The sequence below is a fragment of the Camellia sinensis genome, chromosome 10, assembly GCF_055761805.1.
Source record: "Camellia sinensis isolate YWXY chromosome 10, ASM5576180v1, whole genome shotgun sequence".
NCBI lineage: Eukaryota > Viridiplantae > Streptophyta > Magnoliopsida > Ericales > Theaceae > Camellia > Camellia sinensis.
In genome coordinates this window covers 150,706,234-150,716,942 of record NC_138970.1, presented here as the reverse complement: position 1 = coordinate 150,716,942, position 10,709 = coordinate 150,706,234, and the positions used below count along the sequence as shown (strand labels likewise).

Below are 10,709 nucleotides of genomic sequence, written 5' to 3'. Positions count from 1 at the left end.
TAATTATATATAATTTAAACAACCTAAATCATTCATATAACCAAGCATCTTCATACCTGCACTATATTAGACTACTTACCGTTACAACCAAACATTAATATTCTTCTCCATCCATCCCTCATCCTCTCTCTTTCTCTGCCCTTTTACTTAGTTGTTCAAATTCTATAATGGCATTTTTGTTCTTCAAATTCAGCTTCAACAATTATTTATGTCTCCAATTCAATTACATGAGCTGAAATAAGAAACTCTGAAGACTAAATAGATGAAATTGTTAGCTCAGGATCAAATAGAAAAAGAATAGCAATGGCTTAGAGAATAAAAGCAAAGGCAACTTTGTATATATTCATCTCTTTCTCTGGTGTTTTTGCACTGCACCACTGGTCTTTGTTTGTATATATTTTCTAAATTAATCTGCTGGACATATCAATTAATATTTTGGTTTCTAGAGTCATGTTCAGGCCAGTCTGAAACTACATAAACATAAAATGCAGTGGCCCAATCATGAAATCAGGCTTGAGCTTAATTTCCTAAGCTCAGACCAAAAGGAAATGAAAATGGTAATGATGCAAATTTAACCCAAAACTACTTTAAAAAAAAAAAAAGAAAAATTTTGTAACAATTTTGATACAAATGATAGTTAGATTAAGTGGCTTGGCTATGAATTTCGGGGTTCACATCTTCGAACTAGTCCTTTTATCATAAATGAATTGGTGGCGGCAGTGGTGGTAGTGAAGTGACAGTGGCAGCAGTAGTGATGGTAAGGTGGAGGTGATGATGGTTATTGAGAAAGTGACGATAATAGAGTTTTGAGTGAAGTGACAGTGGCAGCAGCAGTCCTTTTCTTATGAATTCACTGAATACTTTCAGTTTTTAGTGTTGAATTGAGTTGTCAAACAACTCCTTAGCCCTAGTGAAAGCAAGAAAGAGATTATGCCATGTGATTAACAATGTAATGCTTATACTTGATAAGAGTTGATCTTATAAGAATTTGGTATTTTGTTTTTTGTTTTTTCGAATTTTCTTAGAGACATAAATCATTAAAGGGTCAACTGTAGTTGCTCCCTTGTGTGAAAAATTTGTCCCCTTGTCTCTCTCCATTATTTTGAAATGGTTCTGCTACTTCCATTCCAAGAGAAACAAAAAACATCCAATATTTTCAAGGATTCCATTTCTAATCGCTTAGGGGCAGGGTTGTTCATGAGATCAATTACAGGTCATGTATAATAAAGTAAGATGCGACAGATTTCTAATATGTAATGCATGATGAATTATCATTTGTTCACTGTCAACTTATTAGTCTAATGGGACTTATGTTTTGTTTTTGCTTCATATTTCAGGTAGAACTAATTGATCCTGCATTGAAGGGAACAGTTAATGTGTTAAGATCATGTGCAAAAGTTCCATCTATCAAAAGAGTGGTTCTAACATCTGCTATGGTTGCGGTCATTTGCAACCGAAAGATGCTAACTCCTGGTTTACATATTGATGAAACTTGGTTTTCTGATCCATTGTTTTGCAAGGAGTCAAAGGTGTGTACATGTGCTACTTTCTGAGTTTCTGATCATCATTTCTTTGCAATTGCTTATGAAAATAAAGCTTGTGGAAATTCTACTTCTTGTATTTCAATGTGATGATGTGAAACACTTGAAAAGATCACCTGTCAGTTTGGTGTACTTGTGAGCTGGAGCCAGGATTTGATCATGTATACAGCAGGATACTTTCTTTTTTTTGGTTTTCGTTACTATTACTTTACGATCAGAAACAACTGTTTATAATATGGCCATTCTCTTTCTTGGTCGCATTTTGAAATGTTGACTGACATGATCTGACTTTGTAATATGAATATAACCAAAAGTAAAGATCATTTTTCTGATGCTTCATAATTCATATGTTGGAGAATGTGGTACTTGGACTTGACAATTTTTGCATTGAGATTACTAGAAGTAGAAATGTAGCAACAATGACGTTATGTATTACAGTCGAGTTTGTAGCGATGCACATATTCTATGGTATTTATGTAACTTTAACACGTCTCTATTAATAACTAAAGTATGTGTACATATGTTAGATCCGTTGATGGATCTGATTGTTCTTGTAGAATCTTCATTAGAGATACCTAGTTTTTTTTTTTTTTTTGGATAAATAGAGATACATAGTCATTTTTTATGAATCTCTATATCATAATCTATCAAGAGCATTGTAGAAACTATTAGTTTCTTCATTAATATGCTTCATGCTAGAAATGCTTCTAGTATGCTTGATAGTTTTGATTCAGGTTGCACCACCGGGATGCAATAATCATGACAGTTGTTAAGTTAGCAAGTAATTATCCATGCATACATAAAAAGCCTTAGACCCGTCCAAGAATCTTCATTAGAGATACCTAGTCATCTTTGATGAAGCTCTTCTTGGATTGTCAAATTGGGACAGTTCAGGAGCACAAGTCTATGTTGTAATTAGTAGTTCTACCGCTTAAATGTAGTCCATCTCGTAGAGATTTTGTGTAGTAGCTTCTCATGTTCTCTGAGTGCATACTAGACAAGGTGTAGCAGTACACCTAGTCTATGTCGTGTACTTGGAGAATCATGGGGAGATGCTGCCGAAATTTCGTTAGAGATGGATAGAGCGGTATGAGCTACTTTTTACAATATAGACTGTGCATTCCTGAATGGGAAAGTAGGATGAACCAACCTATGAGAGAAGAGTTAGCGGTGAATGGTGTCATGTTGCATGCATTGTAATGTACTTAATTGAGGTTAAGAATAATTAAAATGAAATGATAATTTTGAACCTTGTTGATTTGGCAGTGACATTTGTAGTGTAAGACGAAGTCAGATGGATAAAAGTTGGATAAATCAGCATAGGTTGCATCCAGAATATATAGAAGGGGTTAAGGAATTTGTTAAACTTGCATGCCAAAATAATCCTCTATCAAATGAAGTCACATGTCCATGTAAACGGTGTCGGAATGTCAAACTAGTAAAGAAAGACCTTTTGGGGGAACATTTAATGGTCAATGGGTTTCTTCCAAGCTACACCAGATGGATTTTTCACGGGGAAGATTTATCGGCGTCTGTGCCATTGAATGAGAATGTCAGTGATTCGAATGATGGCGATGAAGTCAATGAAATGATATATGAGGGGTTCGGACTTCCTCCACCAAGCTTGGTTCATCGTGCTAGTAATGAGACAGGAAGTTCTAATATCGAACTAGGCCCGGATAAGAAAACTGAAAGATTTTTCAGTTTATTGAAGGAGGCCGAAAGAGAGTTGTATCCAGAGTGTCACAAGTTTTCAACGCTGTCATTTGTTGTTCGATTATTGCATATCAAGTGCCTTAGTGGATGGAGCGACAAGTCTTTCACGATGTTGCTCAAACTTTTGAAGGATGCATTCCCAAAAGGTGAAACTTTGCCAAAGTCGTTCTATGCAACGAGGGCACTCCTTAGGGAATTAGGCCTCGATTATCACAAGGTACATGCATGCCCAAGAGACTGCTCACTGTATTGGAAGGAGACAGCTAGTAGGGATGATTGCATAGTGTGTCAGACGCCTAGATACAAACAGTTTGAGGGTGAGAAGAATGATTATAAAAAGAAGCAACAAAGAATTCCCCAGAAGATTGTGAGATACTTTCCTTTGATTCCAAGGCTTCAAAGATTGTTCATGTCATCCAAAACTGCTTCATTAATGAGATGGCATGTAGAGGGCCGAATTGATGATGGCAAAATGAGACATCCTGCTGACTCTCTTGTCTGGAAAAATTTTGATACTTTGTATCCCAAGTTTGCGAGTGAGCCTCGCAATGTCAGACTAGGTTTAGCAGCGGATGGATTTAATCCATTCAAGGCAATGAATGTTCCTCACAGCAGTTGGCCAGTTATTGTAATGCCTTATAATTTGCCACCGTGGTTGTGCATGAAACAACCTCATATGATGATGATATTGCTCATTGATGGTCCTTCTTCACCTGGCAATAACATTGATGTCTACTTGCGCTTGTTAGTGGATGAACTGATTGAATTGTGGGAAAATGGTGTTCAGACGTACGATGCAGAAACTAATCAAATGTTCCAATTGCACGCGGTCTTACTGTGGACAATAAATGATTTTCCTGCATATGCAAATTTGTCTGGATGGAGCACGAAAGGTGCTTTAGCTTGTCCTTGCTGTAACATGCATACTCGACATCGGTATTTGAAGAATGGAAGGAAAATTTGTTACATGGGGCATCGCCGCTGGTTGAATGCGAGTCACAAATTTCGAAAAGATGGTGCGTCTTTTGATGGAACTTCTGAATTTGAACCATGTCCAACTCGGTTATCGGGGGCTAATGTGTTACGACAGCTAGGGCCTAAGCATCAACCAACTAACAGACAAAAAAGAACTAGGAAAGGAAAGGAAAAAGAGGACAACGAGCAGGATCATAATTGGAGGAAGAGGAGTATTTTCTTTGAGCTTCCATATTGGGAGCATAATTTGATTCGCCACAATCTTGATGTAATGCACATTGAGAAGAACGTGTGTGATAATGTATTGTGGACGATATTAAATGTTGATGGGAAAGGAAAGGATAATTTAAATGCTCGTCGAGACTTGCAAGAGATGGGAATTCGAAAGGCATTACTTTGTTGTCGAAAAGTAGCTAACCATGGCTTCTTCCCCTTCGCTATCAAGTGTCAAGTTAAGCCCCTCCGGAGGTAAGTCATCTTCAGCAGAGTCAAAATGCTGTACAGAGGTTGTTAACCTTTATGTTAGAGGGGCACTCCTGTTGGATTGGGCTGGAAGGGACACATAACCTGCTTCTATTTGGCTCAGATATCCTCATACGTGAAATCTTCATAGCGAGGGCATCAACAAAACCATAGTTGTTATCTTCTGTCTTCTTAGTCGAGTTATTGGATGAGAAAGCTAACATAGAGTCATCACTGAGAGAGCTGCTGGTTACTACCTTGTTTCTCTCCAACTCTACTGCATGTCTGGCAGTCAGTTATCGTGAAGTCAATCTTACATGGTTATCCATTTTTGGCTTGGAAGCCAGTGTCTTCAATGTGGATTCTGTATGGGCCAAAATCCACGGATGATCTGGAAAAATATAAATTGGATCATTAATGTACAAAGAGATGAGACAACGGTTTCATTTGGCTTTAACAAAGCCAAAAGTAAAAGAATGCTACGAAACTGGGGGTGAATGAGACAGAACACTTACCCATCTGATTCATCCTTGCACATGTTTCTAGTGAAAAAAAAATGAAAAAAATGAGATGAATGGAGATTTAAAACAGATTGGTATGCAACTTCCAACAAAATTAGTCATTTCCTTCATTTTAGACAACCAAAATGGTAGCAAGAAGAGAAGTGAACCCTTCCTGTGCCTAGTTATCTGATTACCAAAATGCAGCCTAAAGTGAACCCTTCATTTTAGTACTTCGTCAGCATTGAACCTCGCTGAAACATCCCTTGTAAGTGTATGAGCAATTAGATCACAAGCAGCTTGGGGTACTGATTCCCATACTCCACTGCAAAAATCAAGTTTCACCTTGTTGACAGCCTCAAACACAGATTCTACAGAATCACCTTGAAATGGGAGCTCACCAACCAATTAATTCTACAGATTCAAACACAGATTCAAACACTGATTCTATGTTTGTTGACAGCCTCAAACACAGATTCTACAGAATCTGCCTTACTTAGTACTTCGTTAGCTAATTGATTAGGTATTCATAGATTATAGATTAGCTATGAATACTATAATTTATAGATTTAATGATTAAGTCTAATTTATAAATTATAAATCTATAATAACATTAAATCTATAATTTAGTGAAAGCTTCTTGTTTGATTCCATTTACCTGTTTTTGCTGCCAAATCTACAAGTCAAGGACTGTATTTTTATGAATTTTGAATTTGAGCATATGAAGTGGAAGTGTCAATGAAACAATTTTGAATCTGGATTGATGATGTTATTGAATTCATATGGCCCAATGGAAGCAGGTTACATTTAACGGCACTAGTTATGAACAATTTTATTGGTGGCTAATTACTAATTAACAATTGTAGACACAAATGAAGGACCTTGGGGCGCAATCCAATGCTACAGATGAAGAAATTATCACACAGGTTCTAGGGCCTGAGCGACCTGGTCGTGTTCGAACATATGGATTGGGTCCTTCCCCGACAGATGTCTTTGGAGGCGGATATAGGCAATCGCAAGAACAAACTCGTATCATCCAAATGCAAGTCCAAGAGCAACTTAACCAATATAAAGCACAAATGGAGATGCAAATGAAGGAGATGATGGATGCTATGCTTAATCAATAGAAAGTACAAATGGAGATGCAAAGCACAATCCAAGCTCAACAAGCCCGAATAGAGCAATTGGAGTCTCAACAGGCCATGGGTGGGCCTGTTGCACCAGCTGCTACACATGTGCATTCACAACAACAATCCCATGCATACACCTCATCATTTAATTGTCATCGTTCGTCCGAGGAAGTGAGTAAAAGTTAATTATGAAATTTTCATATGACATTTTATTCATGTTATTTGTTCTTATCAAATGCAGGTTCACATATCAAAGAAAGAAAAGAAGAAGAAGAAGAAGTAGATATGACAAACTCAGGTTCATTCTAAACCATTATAGTTGGATTTGCTTCCTCAAAAAGGAGTTTAACTATATTTCATCAAAAAGGATTGCCTTATTTCTATGCATCCAAGACAATCATTTATAATCAACATCAATTAACTAAATACCACAATCATTTATAATCAACATCAATTAACAAGTGGGTCTATAAGAAAAACATACAAAGCTAGAGAAGAAGACAAATGGGGGGTTTTAACTAACTTGGTTGAGCTTTATTGTAATAATTAATTACTAGGATATGAGGTAGAATGAGAAAATAAAGCCAGATTGGTAGAGAGAAAGGGACAAGAACAAAGAATGAGGAAGAGGAGAGAGAAAGGGAGAGAGAGATTCATAGCTGTCGTCCTTACAATGCATTGATATACATAGACATGATGATGATGCAGAAGATGAAAGCTAAGAGAGAGAGAGAGAGAGGGCCTGAATCAGAATCAGCAGCACCACCGGATGTGAAAGCAGAACATGGAAAAGCAACAAGGGACAGATGGTTGGCCCTACAAATGTCCTCCACAGGTTCAACCACAAAGGATAATGTTCTCTCCCTCTCTCCCTCTCTCTTGTATTCCGGATTTGCCTTTGTGTTTTTTAGGCAATTCCTCGAACATGTGCTCTACGCACTTTACAATAAAATTTGTTTTCATTTTTTGTTTTGAGTGTGATAATATTTGTTAATTGGAACTAAATCAATGACATTCTGTGGAATCTCTCGCTAGATAAAATGTGAGCTTCTTGTTTTGTGAAGTGCGAATGGAATTATTCATGTCGTGTGAGATTAGAAGTAAAAAGATTATTTTGTCATTCAAATATTCAAGCAATTGTTTTTTTTTTTTGGTTCAAAATTGATATTTGAACTAAAAAATAATTTTAATTGAACCAAAGTGTGTAAATAGAAGCTCTTCAGGATCAGCAAATCTCTAGCCAGTCCCTTGGGGTTACATATAAGTTAATTGATGTTGATTATAAATGATTGTGGTATTTAGTAGAAATACGGAAGCTAGTGGTTCAGTTAAAGGGACAGCCAGACCTGTAGGTTGGCACCGGATCTTTCGTTGTCAAAATTTTAAGCCTTGTTTCAATATATTACAAAACATCAAAATCTTAGCCATTGTCTCAATGTATTTTTTGAAACTTAACCCTTGTCTCAATGTATTCCAAAACATCAAAATCTTAGCCCTTTATTTTTTGAAACTTATGATGTGATCGAGGTATGATCATGCGATTGAGAATGTATTTACATAAAGAAGGGGTATCAATTTTGGAGACAAAAGATCCATGTCTATAGGTCTTGAAGAATGTTGTGCTAGATATGCTGGACTTGAAACAAATCATATCATGAGCAAGGTATAGAAAAAAAAAATTGTAGTGTGCATTGATTGTCCCAATCAACAATAGATAAATACAAGACATCTAGGAAACAAATAGAACATGAACAATATAAGATCATTATGAAACTTTGTAGGTCTGGTGATAGATTCAACTCATTTAACTGGTGATGATAAAGTTGTTTCTCAAACTAGAGATGATTCAAGTAGACTTCAAACAACAAATTATCCCCAACAAGATCTCTTCTTCTTTCACCAGTGTCAACTAGCTAGGGTTGAAAAATTCAGAGAAGTCAAGAACCAAAACAAATCTGTTATCAAATCCTAACAAAAATGAGTCAAAATTTATACAAATTTTTGATACGGAGAATGGCTTCGTTTACTTGTATACCTAAAGGATGCTGAATGAATAACCCTTTAACAAGAAAAGTCCATCAATCAAATGCTCTAAGGTTGCAATAGGATAGGATTCATTAACATCTTTAATGATTTACATACCGAGAAAATGAGGACATGCGCAACCTGTATAAGATGATTCAGATTGGTATCTTTCATATTTGGATAAGCTTTTTAGCTGTTTTTTTTTATCGCCTTTTAGCTTTTTAACGAGCTCTTGTTTCAATAAGTAATCAATTTTTAAACTTTTTATAGGCTTTGTGTTTTTATTTATTTGTTCATAGCAGCCTTTTAGTAGAAATACGGAAGCTAGTGGTTCAAGACATCGGATAATTATTTTCTTCAATTAAGTGTCTCAAGACATACTTAAAAGCTTAGAATAGTTTATTGTGCTCTTATTATTATCATCGTCATTTTTTTGTGTGTACTTGGTTCATGTGAATGAAATTTTGAGCCTTTTGGAAGATTAAATTAGTTGCAGTCTGCACTCCTTTTCATACATTGTTCAATTGGAGCATTAGAACAAAATTATTTTAGATATAAAACTTCAGATGTGGTTTAGTGCACATCTTAAAACTATATCAACTTGCTTTCTTTTTCCTTTGTGACTTCTAATTATTTGATTTTTTTTCTTCTTCTAGAGTGATGCAGATAAATTGAATAGGAGGCTTGTTCGCTTGAAGTCAACAAACCGTACTCGAGAAAGGTTGAGGCGTGATGGCTTTTTGGGATTGTTTGGACACAAGGTTGATCTTTTAGATTACCATGAAAAGAAGCTACAAGACTTGGAAGTCAACAAACCGTACTAAAATTTTTTTTGGTTGTCTTGAGTTTCTAAAACTTAATGTGGGCATGGAATCATTTGTTTGAATTGCGTCCTATGGAAACAATGTGTTACTGACTGGTGGTTGTTTAGATGTCTTAGTTGACAATATGCATGTATATGACATTAGATGTGAAATTTTTACTTGAAATGATGATTCTGGTGAGATTATATTATGCATATATATGGCATGTATTGAGGATTGATTTTAAATTTAGCAGTTTGGTTGCCTAGAGCAAACATAAAACATGAGATTCCCAAATTGTGAATTCAGTTTCCACCACCACCAGCAGGGAACCCACCAACCACCCCCCCTCCCCCCCAAAAAAAGAAAAGAAAAGAAAAAGAGAAAACGCCACAAAATAACGTCACATATTTTATTATAAAAATAAAAACAGTGGCGTTTTTCGAAAAACGCCACTAAATGACGTCATTCTCACGTCACACGTTATTGGGGACGGACGGTCGTCAAATATTTTGCGGCGTTTTAAGAAATGCCGTATAATGTTTTTAGCGACGTTTTTCAAACGTTGTGTAGCTATTGCGGCGGCCCTATCAGCGACAAAAATTTTACACGTCACTATAAGATATTACGGCGTTTTTCAGGATTTTCGCGGCGTTTTTGAAACGCCGCTAAAAAACGAATTTCCTGTAGTGCAACAAGCCCAATTTCGGAAATGGTACTCCAATTATAGAAAAATATAAATGGGTAATTATATTTGCGAGGAAATATCATTTTATCGCTTAAATTTTTACGCATTTTTCAATTTGACCCCCAAACTTTGATTAATATTAATTATACATCTAAACTTTCAAATTTTTATTAATTTGGCACCTGTCGTCACATTCCGTCTATAATTGGACGGATTGTGCTGACACTAAAATTCATATGGAATTTCATTTTACCCCTCAAACTATATCTTAAAAATTAATTTTCCCCCCACATATAAAAAAAAATAAATTTAAATATTTAATACATATTTTTTAATCTCAATAATGAAAAAAATTAAAATTTAAATAATATATACTTTGCAAATATATATATATATATATATATATATAAATTCTCATTTAGAATTATCTTGAAACTATGAAGTATGAGTATTTTGACAAACATACCGTACCCATATTGGTACTTACCAAATTTTGAAATCTTTTTCCCACTCAATTTTGAAATTACTATTAGTCGATTAAAACTATTGAAATTAATTAGGGTAATAAACTAGTTATAATTGCGCACGTACACACACATTGAGTAGCCAAAAAAAAATTGGCTCAATAATTTTTTCTAGGATCGACTCGAGATAATTTGAGACCTATGAAGCACATGTACAGCTATGCGTATTGGCATTGGTACGATACGGGTACGTCTACACAGAAAAATCCAAATAAAAAGTAGGGTTTAGGTATGGTTTAGGCTTAGTACGTTTGTAAAAAAATATTTGTTTTGAATTTAGAATAATACAAAAATTGATTAAGTGGTTTAATTTGTTAAATCCATATACAATTGACATTTAATATC

The 10,709-nt window shown here is 35.4% G+C and overlaps 1 long non-coding RNA gene across 1 annotated transcript; it reads left to right on the top strand.

Annotated features, from left to right (window-relative positions):
• Positions 1–1,158: 1,158 nt before the first annotated feature.
• LOC145801370 (uncharacterized) lies at positions 1,159–9,265 on the top strand. Its single transcript, XR_014342744.1, has 4 exons — positions 1,159–1,529; positions 6,061–6,495; positions 6,566–6,622; positions 9,006–9,265. It is a non-coding gene; the product is annotated as an uncharacterized LOC145801370 (long non-coding RNA).
• Positions 9,266–10,709: the final 1,444 nt, after the last annotated feature.